Consider the following 18,052-nt stretch of genomic DNA (forward strand, 5'->3'; position numbering starts at 1 on the left):
CTAGCTCCTGACAGAGAATCCATTCAATGACAATCCTGACAAACCTTACATGCTTTTAACGACTGTGCTTCTCAGTACTTCAGTGAGACAAAGTTAATGAGTTGCTGGATCTGTTAATCTTCATAAGTTTAATGCAAAATTTAACTTATTCATCTAATCATACATCTAGAAGATCCTTAGAGGCCAACTTTTCCAATTTTCTCATTTCACATTTGAGGAAAATGAAGACTCTTGCCCAAGGGCTCACAGGACATAATGTCAGAGGTGGGATTTGAATTCAGGTTCTCTGACTCCAAAGCTATCTTCTATCTATTGGACCCCACACTACTTCTGCAGATTTGGACTCACTTCCATGAGTGATAAGAAAATTGTTTTTCTGAAAATTTGTAAAACAAAAGGTTCCAGAGTATTTCTGGGTAAGGGAAAATAACAGGAACAAATTCTTTATATTTTAGTGTGGTGACCACTCAGGGGCCAGAAGCACATGGAAATGACATCCAGCTCCTCTCAAATAACCATGTACCTGAGGAGGCAGAAGCCACTCAGAGCCGAGGCATTTTGGAAGTCCCTGACAGGGTAAAAGGGGCTGTTGCCTATACCCATCCTCTTGCCAAGGTACCACAGGCTTCACCTCACAGACAGGGAGGCTGCTGATGTGTTGACACTCTGGTTCAGGCTGATGTAGGAGACAACCAACTGTTCCAGACCCCCTGGCTGGCAAACTGTGAAGGAGGCAACAGCGTCGAAGTATCATGTTGATGTTGGGTTCTGCCCTGCTCTCAGCTGTCACCTGGATCCATGTGTCTCAGTGAGGTGAAGGTAGGTGCAGGTGGCAGGGCTCATGCTGGTCTGCACAGCTGAAGACCTTCTGAAAGTACTGGGGCAGGGCATTGGACCCAACAATGAGGCGTACTGGGTAGACCTGGCTCCCATTAGACACACAGCTTTTCAGCTGTAGTTGGAGGTGTACTTGGGGATGAAGACCTTGAGATGCCTCAACTGGGAGCCGAAGAGGGTCAGCGAGAAGGGCGTGTCAGGCTGTAGAATGGTAACATCAGTCATTCAGTCATAGCACCAGGATGTCTGGTTGGCAGATGTAGGTACAGGGGGTGGCCGCGACTTTTACTTCTATTTTCTGGGGTGAGTGGGGGAAGAGGGCTGCAACGAACCAGTCATCAGGTGCAGAGCTGGGAAAATTGATAGTAGTGTTATTTTGTATTGCTTTATAGAAAATGAGGGCTGGACTGTGGCATTGACTGGGAACTTGGTGCCCAGGGGGTAGATGACTAGAGGAATACCATAACAGAAGTGAATGGTGATCTCCACATCTGTGCACTCAGAGCCTGGGCCCTTGAATGTCTGCAGCAGCCAATGAAGCAGCACTGTGTCAGAAGGCACCCAGAAGTGGTAGAGCTTGGTGCTGCCATACCAGCTGTAAAAAGACAATTTCTGGGGGCTCTGGACAAAGTACTCATATGAATATATCAGGTCAGAGCTGCCACGGCTGGTGTTGGTGGCGGGGACCTTGGTGGTAGCACTGGCTGAAAGTGTGAGGCTGAGGAAAAACAGCCACACCAAGGGCCCCGCCGCACTCCACCCTTCTCTGTCGGGCCAGCAGTGTTTCCAGTGCCCAGCCTCTGGGGCTTCAGCCACTGCAGGTGCTGCTGCTGTTGCAGCCACAGCCACAGCTGCTTGTGCCCTGGGTTTCTATCACAGCAGCCTGTTCCAGCCAACCCCCCACCCTTACTCTTTTTTAAACCAACGTATTATTGTCTTTCTATAATTTTCTTCCTTCATTCTCATTTCTGCACTTAATTTTTCCTCTACCACTCTGATTATGAAAATATTTTTTTTTTAGCTTTTCGAGAATTCTTGTTAGGTTTTGTCCAATTTACATTTTTTCTTTGGGTCTTTGCTTGTAGCTGTTTGAGTTTGTGTTGTGATCTTCCCCATTACCATTGTAGCTTTTTATGGCCAAGTCCTTTTTGTTGTTGTTTGCTCATTTTGTTCAGCCCATTTCTTGACTTTGAACTTTATGTTAAAGTTGAACTTTGTTCCCAAATTACACCACCTTGGAAGCACCAAGAACTTCCAAATCCCCAGAAATAGCTATGAAAAGAACAGTGCAGAAAAGCCTGAAACTTAAGACAGTACCCCTCTACCCCACATTCTGGAAAAAAAGTTCAATTTTCTGTTCTGACTTCCTAAGTTGTCTTGGGCTGGAAGAAAATTTTGCCCTGAACTTTTGTTGGCTCTGCCACTCCAGAATTTGATTTGAAATATTATTTTAAAGTTATTTGGAGGGGAACATTGGGGGAGCTCAGCTGAGTGTTTCGTCTTCTCTGCCATCTTGGCTCTGCCTCGAGAAGTCTGATATCTCAGTATCTTTTAAGAAAAAGAACTATTACTCTATATGGCAGAGGACTCTGGTAGATATTTCTCCTACCACACAGAACTTTGTTTAAACTGATTTTACCTCCCCCTATTTCTCTCTGTTTCATGAGGCAATACTGTTCATAAATGTCAACCATCCTTCTTTATAATATTTTACAAACCAGTTTATATTTGGCCATCATGTCTTCCAGTACTAATGATAAGAATTTGCAAAAAAGACCACCATAGAAAAAAATACATTTTTGTACTGGCAGCAGTTGCTTTAGGATGAAGAGGAAGAGAAATTCTATGAAGTATTTATGAAGTCCTCCAAATTAAGTCAGCAAACATTTTGATATTTGGTTGCAATGTAAAGGTTAAAAAAAAAGATTAGGATGGAGCAAAATATATGAAAAATCAGAGTTGAGAAAAAATAAGAACAGAAACTTGTAAACTAGACTGAAGTTTCATCTCTCTATCTCTATCTATGTATGTGTGTGTGTGTGTGTATATACACATATATAGCATGTGTGTGTGTGTGTGTGTGTGTGTGTGTGTTCATGTGAAGCTTTTACTTAGGGATATTTACTTTGAAGATATAAATAAGAGCAAAGTATAGAGGTTTTCCTGCATATTTCAGGAGAATAATCTTCCCTTCAGCATCTTGGTCTCTGTGGGGAGTAGTTTCAAGTTAGTTCAGTTCTTACATAGCATTGGTTCTAAAGATGGCACAGCTGCTGGATTAGTCCTGGGCTCAGCTATCACTGGGCTGGGTCATCCTGAAGGTCACTCCTTGCTTCTTAAAGTATTAGCGCTGGGCTGGTTACAAAAACTGGCCTGGAATGCTGGTACACTTGAGTCTTCTCCTGACCATTTGGAAATTAAAAGACTATAGGATCCCAAACTTTCATGTAAAATGGAGGGGGGTGGCAGCAGGGGAAGACTAACATAAAGAATAAGGATCAAAATCTGTTTCTTGAGATCAAGGTCCTTCCCTCTGTGTCATGGTCTTTCACTGGATACTGCAAGTGAAGGAGTCATGCCTCCAGAAATGGAGTAGCTATAAGGTGAGGCAAGCTAGCCCTCATGCCCTCTCATCATAAACACTTTTTTAGAAAATATTTGTGAGATCCTGGACAGGGTGAAGAAATCCATGTATATGATCACACAAAACAAAATCTGTTCTATTTTAAAAGAAATGAATAGTTATTGACATGCTATTTACTACTCACAATGATAAACATTTAGTAAATAATATTGCTGTATCTTATCTCTGAATCCTCTGTCAGAGTATTGAGAACTGACTGGAATTACTAAAAAGCAAGAAGAAAGCATGGGAAAATAAGGTGTACAACTATAATGATTCAATGTTGCACTATTTAAATAAGGATTTGATAATCAGAATGAGAAATGCACCAAAAAAAATGACTTTGATATTAATTATAAGGTTTTTGCACAAAATTTAACCAATGTAAACTAATTGCCACAACATAGAGACCAAAAGAACACAGCAAACCTTTCAGTCAGCAAACATCCTTTCCAATCAGAAATGGCTGCCAAAGACAACAGCACGTTAGGAAATATAGACATGCTTAATTATAGCCAACTTTTACTTAGCACTGACTATGTGCCAGGCACCGTGCTAAGCGATTTACAATTATCATCTCAATTGATGCTCACACCAGCCCTGGGATGTAGGTGCCATGATTATCTCCATTTTATAGATGAGGAAACCAAAGCAAGCAGAGGTTAAGTGACTTGCCCACAACTAGGAAATGTCCCTCTAATTTAATTTATCTTTTGTAGTTCCCTTTTCAAACTATCTTGTATTTACTTATTTTTATTATCGTTCAGTTGTGTCCATCTCTTGGTGACTTCATTTTGGCAAAGATACTGGAATAATTTGCCATTTCCTCCTCCAACTTATTTTACAGATAAGGAAACTGAGGCAAACAGGGCTAAGTGACTTACCCAGCTTCAAACATCTGATAAGTGTCTGAGGCAGGATTTGAAGTCAAGCCCTCCAAGGCCAGTGTTCAATCCACTGTACCACCTTACTTATTTATATGCATATTTTATCTCCAAATTGAATGTAAGCTCCTTAAGGGCAAGGTCCTTCTCTTTCTCTCCAAAGTTTAGCATAGTGTTTTGCTCAGAATAGGTACTTCATTAATGTTTACTGAATTGGAATGAATTGAATACTTTCTTGTCAGACCTCAGAGCCAGGTCTACAGAAATATAAAATCAGATACCAGTTGATATCACAGAAGCACAAGCCTCCTGGAGGGAGGATATATTCATTTATTAAACTGGGTTTGAGTCCAAAATAAACATAGCTATACTTCCAGGCCATTTAGAAGAAACACATTCTTAATATCCACTCCTTTGCAGCCCTTGTAACATGGAGTAGTGGAAAAACCTTGAACAAAATGTTTGGATTTGAAGCATGATTTTGTCTTACTAGTTGTTTGATTCTGAACACTTTATTTTATTTCTCTATGTCTTAATTTCCTGATTTTTGGTCTCAGTTTCTTAATCTGTAAAATGTATTATCTATCATGAAGTTTTATTGTAAGGAAATCTCATGAATATTAAATAAACAAATGCATGTTATTATTAATATGCTTTTTCCAAATAGCTAGCTTTGAGAGAGGATTAGATGATAGAGTGGAAACATTCCTGGAAAGAACAAGAACTTGTGTTCTTGTCCTGTCATTGACTGTCTATATGACCTTAAAATCATCATTTCACTGTTCTGAGTCTCAGTTTTCTCATCTCTATGTAAAAGCATTAGATTAGATTATCTCTAGTATACTTCTAGCACCAATATTCTGTGGTCTGCCCTGCAGAAACAGGCCTTTGTTCACCAAGAGACAGCTAGTTGGCACAGTAGATAAAGTATTGTGCCTGGAGTCAAGATCTGAGTTCAAATCTGGCCTCTGACCCTTACTAGCTGTATAACCCTGGACAGGTCACTTAACTTATGTCTGACTCAGTTTCCTCAACTATAAAATAAGGATAATAATAGCACTTACCTTCCAGGGCTGTTGTGAGGAACAAATGAGAAAATATTCACAAAATGCTTAGCACAGCTCTTGACACATAGTAAATGCTTAATAAATGCTTGTCTCTCAACATCCATTCCATTTCTGTTGAAAATTTTTATACTTAATTGTACTTCAGACTCCACATTAGGTCCTTAGCTGGCCTGAAAATTTTATTGCAAAGTGTCTCAAAGAACCACTATCTCCAATACACATTACAAATACATTAATGTATCTAAAAATTCCGTACTCCCAAACTTGTCAGTCAGCTAACTGACAGCCTGTGAAATGTAAGACAAAGTTGGCAGCAAGAGGCAAAAGCATGCTGAGAAATTGAAGCCCTCTCCCCAAAGGCAATAAAGGTCTCATAATAAAACACTCAGTGATAGATCAGCACCTGACATCTGGATTCCATGACAGCTGAAAACCCAGTCCTCCCTAGATTAAGGGAGGTAGGGTTACTTGGATTAAAATAAAATCAACTAATCTCCTGTTCATAGAGAAATGACTGTGGGCATTGCTCAATTATCTGTATTAATTGGTTTAGAATGAAAGCACCTTTCATTCACATCAAAGTATGCTTATACTGAGGTTTTACTCACTCATTCACCATCCCCAAATACTTTAGAGGAAGAAGAAGGCTACTTTCTTCTCAAGACTATTTCTACCCCACCCCTCTCATCTTCAAACTCTCATCTGCTGTCTCTTTCCCAACAGTGCATAAAAAAAATGTTGTCTTCCCCATTCTTAAACAAACAAACCAATAAAAAAAAATTAATTTGACCTGCCACTCGCTCAAGATGCCATCCTTTATCTCATTTCTTTTTCATAGACAAACTACTGGAATTTTCTTTTTTCATCAACCTGACCTTCTCAAATCACCAAGAGGTAGCAAGGTGGGCCAACTTCTCATATCTACAGATCGATTAGAAACAATCCTGATTCTACTTGTTTATGGGACATGGCATCATAGAAGGAATCCTGAGATGATGGTGTCTTTAGCACTGAGAATGCTGAGAAAATAGAAATTTGTGCATAGACTTCCTCATCAGAGTAGGGAAATTAAATGATAGTGGAAAATTCAGAGTATCCAATTTAAGCATAGTGGAGCAGCTGTCTTTCTTTCCTAATAAGACACTGGGATGGATCCTGGCATTCCGCTGGAGTAGTGAACTTTGAAAGTGAGTAAGTAAACTAAATGTAAAAAAAAAAGTCAGCACCATTTCATTTAGACTCTGTTGAGTTTCTAAAAAGAATGGAAAAGGAGCAGCTAGGTAGAGCAGTGAATAGAGCACCAGCCTTGAAGTCAGGAGGACCTGAGTTCAAATATGGCCTCAGACCAAACACTTGACACTTACTAGCTGTGTGACCCTGGGCAAGTCACTTAACTCCAATTGCCTAAAAAAAATTTTTTTTGAAAAGAATAAAATATACATTTGTCATGGAAGGTTTCCCAAAAGCTCACAGCTTTGAACAAAGATAATTCTGTGATCAGTGGCCAATGAACTTTTGTACCATCATTATGCCTCACCTTCTTATTGTAGGTGTATCTATCCTACTTGTTTTTATCTTCTCACAATATCTTTTTGGGGATAGTCTAAACAATATCCATGGGTTAAATTAATTATCTTCTCTTTGCAGACAACTAGCTCTATGAATCCAGCCACGTCCCTTTCCCAACCTTGAGTTACTCTTCACCAACTGCGTACTGAACATTTGTAACTAGATGTTATATAGATATCTCAAACTCAATATGTCTAGAACAGAACTCATTGTTTTACCTACTAAAATACTTGTTTTCCAAACTTCTTCATTTTTTGTTGAGGTTAAACCATCTTTCTAGTCACCCTGGTTCACAAAATTGGAATCATCCTTAATCTTTACTCTCCTTCATGCCTTATAATCCAATCTGGTACAAAGTTTTATCACATCTAAGCCCAGGACACCACTCAGACCTATTCCCATCTTTTCACTCACAAGCCCACCATCCTAGTTCAGGCCTCCACCACCTTTTTTTTAAAGATTCATTATATCTATTATTTTTTAAGATACAGTAATATTTTCACGTATCAAAATTTGGGTAGTCATTTTCCAATTGATGGGCATCTATTTTGTTTTCCAATTCTTTACTTTCACAAACATTGAATATTTCATGTATTTGTGACTTTAGTTTTAATCTTAGATCTCCTTGGGGAATATTCCCAGAAGCAGAATGTCTCAATTAAGTATGGATATTTTAGTCACTTTTTAGAAGAATTTTCTAATCTCCAGTCTCTTCCTATATATTGACTCTTCCCTTTCGACCTACAAACATGTCTTAGTCATCCTTACCCCCTCTATCTAGTGTCCTATATTTCTCTTCTCTTACTTGAGAAAGCAATCAATATTCAATACCTCCACATCCTCTCCTCCTACTCCATTGCTAACTGTGAAATCTGATTTCTGATCTCATCACTCAACTGAAATTGCTCTTGTCAAAGTTATCAGTGGTCTCTTAATTGCCACATACAATGGTCTTTCTCAGTCTTTATACTTGTGGATTTCTGCAGAATTTGCTATTGTTTATCACCCTCTTAAACAAGTTCTCTACTAAGATGAGGGGAAATTGGAACATTACTGCATTTTGTTGGAGAGTTGTGAACTGATCCAACCATTCTGGAGAGCTATTTGCTAGGTCAAAGGGCTATAAAACTGCATACTCCAGGAATATCATTACTAGGTCTGTATCTCAAAGAGATCATAAAAAAGGGGAAAAGGACTGACATATACAAACATATTTATAGCAGATCTTTTTGTAGTGACAAAGAATTGGAAATTGAGAGGATGACCATCAGTTGGGGATGACTGAGCAAGCTGTGGTATATGAATGTAATGAGATATTATTTTTCTGTAAGAAATGATGAGCAGGTAGATTTTAGAAAAAGCTGGAAAGAATAACATGAGCTGATATTGAGTGAAGTGAACAGAACCAGGAGAACACTGTACACAGCAATAGTAACATTGTGCGATGATTAAATGTGATAGACTTGGCTCTCCTCAGCAGTAAAATGATCAAAGACAATTCCAAAAGATTCGTGATGAAAAATGCTATCCACATCCAGGGATAGAACTATAGAGTCTGAATGCAGATAGAAGCATACTATTTTCTCTCTTTTTTTTTCTTTCTTATGGTTTTTCCCTTTTGTTCTGATCCTTCTACAACATGACTAATGTGGAAATATTCTCAACATGATTGTACATGTATAGCATAACAGATTGCTTGCTGTCTTGGGGAACTAGGAGGGAAGGGAGAGAGGGAGAAAAATTTGGAACATAAAACCTTACAAAAATGAATGTTGAAAACTATCTTTACACGTAATTGGAAAAAATACTATTAAGTTAAAAATAAGCTATCCTCTAGCTTTAGTGATATTTCTTTCTTTTGATTTCCCTCCTCTTACTTTTCATACTGTTCTTTCTCGATCTCCTTTGTTACATCATCAAGCATGCCATGGCTACTTACTGTTGCGATGCTTTATCCTGGCCTGCTTCTTGTTTCTCCTTATCCTCTCTCACTTGTTGACCTCACGAGCTCCAATTATCATCTTAATGCAGTTGGTTCCCAAATCTGTATATCTGATCCAAGTGTCTCTCCAGATCTCCAGTCCTATATACCAGTTGCCCATTAGACATTTTGAAGTGGATATCATGCAGGCATCTCAAGCTCAATATATTTAAAACAAGAGTTAAAATCCACCCTCTTCCAGTCCCTCAGTTTCAAGACCTAAGAGTCATACTTACTCCTCACTCTTACCCCACAAATCCAATCAGTTGATAATGCTTGTTGCTGTTATCTCTATAACATCTCCTTTTCTCCCTTCAGACAACCACCACTGTATATCAGGCCCTAAATATCCTCTTACCTGGATTATTATAACAATCTCCTATTTGTTCTCCCAGATTCAAGTCTCTCCTTAATCAAATCCATCCTTCACCAAAGTGCAAAGGTCTGACTGTATCACCCAACCTATCTAATAAACTCGAGCAGCTCTCTCCTACCTATTAAATAACATATAAGTCCCCCTATTTGCCATTTAAAGCTCTGGACAACATTGCCCTTTCCCACCTCTCCATTGTTTTTACACGTTGCTCCCCTCCATGCTCTCTACAATCCAGCCATACTGTCATATTTGTTTTTCCTTACATAAAATACTTCCTCTCTTGTCTCTGTGCTTTTGTACTTTCTGTCCACAGGCCCAGAATGCTCAAGCCACACCTTCTGCTTGAGGTCTTTCCTGGTCCCCTCAGCTACTACTGCTTTTCTCATCAAAGTTATCTCAAATTTGATTTATTATTAGCTATATGATTCTTTAAGGTTTTAAAATTACTTTACACATATTATCTCGTTTTGTTCTCACAACAACCGTGAGAGGAAGTTGCTATCATTATCCCCATTTGACAGGTAAAGGTTAAATAACTTGCCCAGGGTCACATAGCTACCAAATGTTTAAGGCTGGATTTAAATTCCTGACTCCAAGTCTAACACTTCGTCCACTGCACCACCTAACCTCCTCTGTATGTCACACACATTTGTGTATGTATTTTTATATATACACATATATGCATATATATGCTATGTATCTATACATTTTTATATGTAATCTATAACTATATATATACATATCGTCTCTACATTAGAATGTAGGCTTCTTGAGGGAATGACTGCTTTGCTTTTGTCTTTTTATTCCCTGGACAGTCTCTCTCTCCATATATATATGTGTATATATACATACATACATACACACACACACACACACACACACACACACACACACATATATATATATACGTATATATATATGTGCACACATATACATATTACTTTTTTTAATTTTATTAATTTATTTTGATTTATCAATAATCACTTCCACATGCTTTTGAGTTGAAAATTTTTCTCCCCCTTCCTCCTCCCCACCCTCCCCAAGATGGAGCACAATCTCATATAGGCTTTACATTTACATTCCTATTAAACATATTTTCACATTAGTGAAGTTGTAAGTAAAAATTAAAACCAATAGGAGGAACCATCAGAAAGATGAAACAAAACTCAACAGACGGTAAAAATAAGCGATAGTGATTCGACTTCCACAGTATTTTCTTTGGATGTGGACAGCATTTTCCATCCCGAGGCCTCTGCAGATGTCCTAGATCCTTGTAATGCTGAGAAGGGTTCACACTAACAATATTAGTCATTGCATAACGTGGCTGTTATTGTGTACAAAGCACTCTTGGTTCTGCTCACTTCACTCAGCATCAGAACATATCAGTCTTTCCAGGTTTTTCTGAAGTCGACCTGTTCATCATTTCTTATAGCACAATAGTGTTCCATTACATTCATACACCACAACTTGCTCAGCCATTCCCCAATTCACAGGCAATTTCCAATTCTTTGCCACCACAAAAAGAGCTGCTATGAATATTTTTGTACAAGTGGGTCCTTTTCCCATTTGTTTGATCTCTTTGGGATATAGACCTAGAAGTACTATTGCTGGATCAAAAGGTATGCACATTTTTGTAGCCCTTTGGGCATAGTTCCAAATTGTTCTCCAAAATGGTTGGATCATTTCACAACTCCACCAACAATGCATTAGTGTTCCAATGTTCCCACATCTTCTTCAACATTTATCATTTTCCTGGTTTGTCATGTTGCCCAATCTGACAGGTATGATGTGGTACCTCAGAGTTGTTTTGATTTGCATTTCTCTAATCAATAATGATTTAGAGCATTTTTTCATATGACCATAGATGGTTTAATTTCTTCATCTGAGAACTGTCTGTTCATATCCTTTGACCATTTATCAATTGGGGAATGGCTTGTGTTCTTATAAATTTGTCTTAATTCTCTATACATTTTAGAAATGAGGCCTTTATCAGAGAGACTCGTTGTAAAAATTCTTTCCCAATTTTCTACCTTCCTTCTAATCTTAGTTGCATTGGCTTTGTTTGTGCAAAAACTTTTCAATTTAATGTAATCAAAATTATCCATTTTGCTTTTCATAATGTTCTCTATCTCCTGTTTGGTCATGAATTCTTCTGTTCTCCATAGATCTGATAGGTAAACTATTCCTTGTTCTCCCAGTTTACTTATGGTATCAGCCTTTATATCTAAGTCATGAACCCATTTTGACTTTATTTTGGTATATGGTGTGAGATTTGGGTCTATGCCTAGTTTCTGCCATACTCTTTTCCAGTTTTCCCAGCAGTTTTTTTCAAAGAGTGGGTTCTTATCCCAGAAGCTGGGGTCTTTGGGTTTATCAAATAATAGATTACTATAGTCATTGACTACTGTGTCTTGCATATTTAACCTATTCCACTGATCCACCTCCCTATTTCTTAGCCAGTACCAAGCAGTTTTGATGATTGCTGCTTTATAATACAATTTAAGATCTGGAATTGCTAGGCCACCTTCCCCTGCATTTCTTTTCATTAGTTCCTTTGATATTCTGGACCTTTTGTTTTTCCAAATGAATCTTGTTATTATTTTTCTAACTCTATAAAAAATTTTTGGTAGTTTGATTGGTATGGCACTGAATAAGTAAATTAGCTTAGGTAGGATTGTCATTTTTATTATATTAGCTCGGCCTACCCATGAGCAACTGATGTTTTTCCAATTATTTAGATCTGATTTTATTTGTGTGAAAAGTGTTTTGTAATTGTGTTCATAGAGTTCCTGGGTTTGTTTCAGGAGGTAGACTCCTAAATATTTTATAATGTCTACAGTAAGTTTAAATGGGATTTCTCTTTCTATCTCTTGCTGTTGGGCTTTGTTGGTAATATATAGAAATGCTGATGATTTATGTGGGTTTATTTTATAGCCTGCAACTTTGCTAAAGTTGTTTATTATTTCAAGTAGTTTTTTACTTGATTCTCTAGGATTCTCTAAGTATATCATCATGTCATCTGCAAAGAGTGATAGCTTTGTTTCTTCTTTGCCTATTCTAATGCCTTCAATTTCTTTTTCTTCTCTTATTGCTAAAGCTAAGGTTTCCAGTACAATATTGAATAACAGTGGTGATAATGGACATCCTTGTTTCACCCCGATCTTATTGGAAATGCTTCTAGCCTGTCCCCATTACATATAATGCTTGCTGAAGGTTTTAGATATGCTATTTATTATTTTAAGGAAGACTCCATTTATACCTATGCTTTCTAGTGTTTTTAATAGGAATGGGTGTTGTATTTTATCAAAAGCTTTTTCTGCATCTATTGAGATGATCATGTGGTTTCTGTTGGTTTTGTGTTGATATGCTCAATGATGCTGATAGTTTTCGTAATATTGAACCAACCCTGCATTCCTGGTATAAATCCTACCTGGTCATAGTGTATTATTCTTGTGATAAGTTGCTGCAATCTATTTGCTAGTATTTTGTTTAAAATTTTTGCATCTATATTCATTAGAGAAATTGGTCTATAATTTTCTTTCTCTATTTTGACTCTTCCTGGTTTAGGTATCAACACCATATTTGTATCATAAAAAGAATTTGGTAAGACTCCTTCTTCACCTATTTTCCCAAATAGTCTATATAGTATTGGAATTAATTGTTCTTTAAATGTTTGATAGAATTCATGTAAATCCATGGCCCTGGAGATTTTTTCCTAGGGAGTTCATCAATGGCTTGTTCAATTTCTTTTTCTGAGATGGGGTTATTTAAGTATTTTACTTCCTCTTCTGTTAATCTGGGCAATTTATATTTTTGTAAATATGTATCCATTTCACTAAGATTGTCAAATTTGTTGGCATATAGTTGGGCAAAATAATTCCTAATTATTGTTTTAATTTCCTCTTCCTTGGTGGTAGCTTCACCCTTTTCATTCTTGATACTAGTAATTTGGTTTTCTTCTTTCTTTTTTTAATTAAATTAACCAAAGGTTTATCTATTTTATTGTTTTTTCATAAAACCAGCTCTTAGTTTTATTTATTAGTTCAATAGTTTTCTTAATTTTAACTTTATTAATTTTTCCTTTGGTTTTCAATATTTCTAATTTGGTGTTTAGTTGAGGATTTTTAAATTGTTCTTTTTCTAGTTTTTTTAGTTGTATGCCCAATTCATTAATCTCCTCTTTTTCTATTTTATTTATGTAAGCATTTAGAGATATAAAACTTCCCCTAAGAACTGCTTTTGCTGCATCACATAAGTTTTGGTATGTTGTCTCATTATTGTCATTCTCTTGAATGAAATTATTGATTGTTTCTATGATTTGTTGTTTGACCCAATCATTTTTTAGGATTAGATTATTTAGTTTCCAATTATTTTTTAGTCTATCTTTCCATGGCCCTTTATTACATATAATTTTTATTGCATCATGATCTGAAAAGGATGCATTTAATATTTCTGCCTTTCTGCATTGGATTGTGAGGTTTTTATGCCCTAGTACATGGTCAATTTTTGTGTATGTGCCATGTACTGCTGAGAAAAAAGTATATTCCTTTCTATCCCCATTCAGTTTTCTCCAGAGGTCTATCATACCTAACTTTTCTAATGTTCTATTCACCTCCTTAACTTCTTTCTTGTTTATTTTGTGGTTAGACTTATCTAGTGCAGAGAGGGGAGGTTCAGGTCCCCCACTAGTATAGTTTTGCTGTCTATTTCTTCCTGTAACTCCCTGAACTTCTCCTCTAAGAATTTGGATGCTATACCATTTGGTGCATATATGTTTAGTAATGATATTACTTCATTGTCTATGGTGCCTTTTAGCAGGATGTAGTTTCCTTCCTTATCTCTTTTGATTAGATCTATTTTTGCTTTTGCTTTGTCTGAGATCAGGATTGCTACCCCTGTTTTTTTACTTCAGCTGAAGCATAATATATTCTGCTCCAGCCTTTTACCTTTACCCTGTATGTGTCACTCTTTTTCAAATGTGTTTCCTGTAAACAACATATTGTAGGATTATGGTTTTTAATCCATTCTGCAATCCATTTCCATTTTATGGGAGAGTTCATCCCATTCACATTCACAGTTATGATTACTATCTGTGTCTTTTTCTCCATCCTTTTCCCCCATTTATGCTTTTCTTTCTCCTTTTTCCTTTCCCCCTTCACTAGTGTTTTGCTTTTGACCACGCCTCCTTCAGTCCCTCCCCTTTTATTATCCCTTTCCCTTTTCTTCCCCTTTACTCTTACTGCTCTTCCCTCCCTTCTTCCCCTCCCTTTCTCCCCCTCCCTTTTCTTTCCCCTTTTCCCTCCTACTGCCTATAGGGCAAGTTAGATTTCTATACCTAACTGATTATGTTATGCCCTTCTTGAGCCAAATCTGATGAGAGTAAGGTTCAAACAATGCTCCCCCCTCCCTTCTTTCCCTCTGCTGTAATAGGATTTTGTGTCTTTTCCTGTAATGTAATTTACCCTTGTCTGCCTCCTCCTTTCTCAGTACATTTTCTAAGATCAGATTGATCCACTTATTTGGATCCATTTAACCCATTTGATTAGAATTTTTTTTTTATCATTACATCAAAGTCTAATATCCACCCTCTTTATGTATACTCCTTTAACATGGTGTAATAACAATACAGTTCTCAAGGGTTGCAAGTGTCATATTCCCTTGTAGGGTTTAAACAGCCCCCCTTATTAACAACATATTGTATCTTTCTGTCCCATTTACCTTTTTGTCCTTCTTGAGTCCTGTACTTGAAGATCAAATTTTTTGTTGAGCTCTGGTCTTTTTATCAGGAAAGTTTGGAAGTCCCCTATTTCATTGAATATCCATCTCCTCCCTTGAAAAATGATGCTCATTTTTGCTGGGTAATTGATCCTTGGCTGCATTCCAAGCTCCTTTGCCTTATGGAATATCATGTTCCACCCTGTGGTCTTTTAATGTAGAAGCTGCAAGGTCCTGTGTAATCCTGACTGTGGTTCCATGATATTTAAATTGTTTCTTTCTGGCTGCTTGCAGCACCTTCTCTTTCATCTGGTAATTTTGGAATTTTGCTATTATATTCCTTGGCATTGTCAATTTGGGATCTCTTTCAGGTGGTGATCGTGGATTCTTTCTATGGTTATTTTCCCTTCTGGTTCTAGGACTTCGGGCAGTTTTCCTTTATGATTTCCTGAAAGATACTGTCCAGGCTCTTTTTTTCATCATGATTTTCAGGTAGTCCAATAATTTTTAAATTGTCTCTCCTGATGATTTTCCAGGTCGGTTGTTTTACTGATATTTTACATTTTCATCTATTTTTTCATTTTTTTGTTTCTGTTTGACTGATTCTTGCTCTCTCATAGAGACATTAGTTTCCATTTGTCCAATTCTAGTTTTTAACAGATTTTTTCTTCTGTTAGTTTTTGTACTTCCTTCTTCAATTGGCCAATTTGTTTTTTAGGGACTTGTTTTCTTCAGTGTATTTTTTTTCCAATTGGCCAATTGTATTTTTGAAGGACTCTTCTACCTCTCTCATTTGACTATTAAAATCCTTCTTGAGCTCTTCTAAGAAGGCTTTTTGGGCTTCAGACCAGTTCATATTCCCTTTTGTTGTTGCAGATGTGGGTTTGTTGACAATGTTGTCCTCTTCAGAATTTCTGTCTTGATCTTCACTCTTCTCATAATATGAATCTATGGTAGTTTCTTTTACTCATGTTTCTTTATTCCCTGGCCTTTAAAAGATTGAGCTCTCCTGCTGGGAACAGAGGTACTGACCCAAGCTTCTTTGTTGGGAGCCTAGGTCTTGGTCACTGGCTTTGTGTGCTGGGGCCTCTTATGCTCAATTGGAGGCTGTAGGTTTCTGGCAGCTTACCTTGTGTTGGCTGGAATCAGCAAGGCTGGAACTTTCAGCAATTCTAGGTTGCCTGCTTTTCCTTTCCTTTAGCTTTTCTTCAGCTCCTTTAGATGGGTGCTGCAGGGTGTTTATCTGCCTGCCCCCTGCAGTGTTGTCTCCCTCTTTCTGCTAATGCACGGGAGATTCCTTTTGGTGGAGTGCCGAGGCACCTGTGGTTTTCTGAGCTGGTTTCCACGTTCCCCCCACTCTCACTGAGCACTGGGAGTCCAGTGTTGGTGTTTGCATGTTCTACCACCTGCTTCCAGATTTCTTCACAATTTGCGAGGGCTGTGACAGCCACCTGCTTTTGGCTGGAACCACCAGGCCGGGGCTTTAGGAAGCCTTTAGATTGTTTTCTTCACCTCCTTTCAGATGAATACTTCAGGGTACTTATCCACCTGGGGCCCCTCATACTGGGTTTTCAGAGGTTGATAAGGGAGAGTGAGAGTAACTACCTTTTCACTCTGCTGTCTTGGCTCTCTGAAGAGGAAGAGCTACATATTTCTTTATATATGTGTTTATGTATATTTTATATGTATATATATCTTCATATATATGTGTGTATGTATATTTTATATATATGCACATATTAATTGCTTAGTAAATGCTTGATTTATTCATTGACAATTTCAAATTGTTTTCCAGAATGATTGGACCAATTCACAGCTCCACTGAGAGTATATCGGAGTTCCTCTTTCCATGGCTCCTACATCATTGATTATTTTCATTTCTTGTCATCTTCATCAATTTAGTGAGTATGAAATAAAACCTCATAGTTGTTTTGATTTGCACTTTTCTTTTTATTAGTCATTTGGAACAATCTTTCACATGGTTGTTAATAGCTGAAATTCTTTTTTACAACTGTGTGTTCATATGCTTTGACCTTTAACTCTGGGTGAATATCTCATGGTATTATATATTAGTGTAAATATTCTATGAATCTCAGATATTTGTTCCTTATCAGAGATATTCTTTACCTTTTGCCTGAACTTAACTCTTTATTAACAAATTACTCCTAGTTAACAAATTAACTTCTAATTATTTTTTCCTACCTTCCATTTTGCCTCCCTAATCTATTCTCCATTAAAATGTGAAATATTTACTAAAGCACAAGCTTGACCATGTCATTCTCCTTCTCTAAAGGTTCTGATGACTCCCTTTTGCCTCTATGATAAAATAAAAGCTCCCCTGCTTGGCATATAAACCTTTTACAATTTGGCTTCAGCCTACCCTTGCAGGCTTATTACACACCAGTCCACTTCACAAATTCTACTTTCCAACCAAATTAACCTAATTTGTTGTTCTTTACACACAACAATATGCTTCAGGTCTTACTTTGGGTTATTTCCTATTTTGAGTATACTACGACCACATTTGGCCTGTTCACATGTTATTCCTCATTCTCATTACCTGTTTCCGCTCCTTTGCATCTTTTGCATTACCTTTTGTTTTGAAGGCATTCATTATTAGTAGCATACTGCAACTGGTTTGCATCCCTCTTTCTACTGGCCTTTGGATCATTTGCAATTTTGACTTTTATAAAATAGTATTCCATTATGCATGTACATATAGCATTGCTTGGAGAATACTAATGTTTAAATAGTATGTTTTTAAAGTAGGGAGCAGTTTGGAATTTTTGAAAGTATTACGTAATTCCTATCCTGCTGGCCTAAACCATTATCCATATGCTGTATTTCTCCAATATCAATATATTAGTGAACTAATTCAATAGGCTGTCTTTACATATGAATGTTATAATCTGAGCATCAGGCATGCCTTATGCATTTTATTTTTTCTATGTGGACTGTTAGACTCATCTATTTGTTGTCCACCTCTTTTCATGAGATCCT

General features: G+C 37.3%; 1 pseudogene; it reads right to left on the reverse strand.

The window, feature by feature from the left end:
* Positions 1-444: 444 nt before the first annotated feature.
* Positions 445-17,666, reverse strand: LOC110208500 (post-GPI attachment to proteins factor 6-like; annotated as a pseudogene).
* Between the last annotated feature and the right edge of the window lie 386 nt (positions 17,667-18,052).

Source organism: Phascolarctos cinereus, unplaced genomic scaffold, assembly GCF_003287225.1.
Source record: "Phascolarctos cinereus isolate Bilbo 61053 unplaced genomic scaffold, phaCin_HiC Scaffold_3;HRSCAF=262, whole genome shotgun sequence".
Classification (NCBI taxonomy): Eukaryota; Metazoa; Chordata; class Mammalia; order Diprotodontia; family Phascolarctidae; genus Phascolarctos; species Phascolarctos cinereus.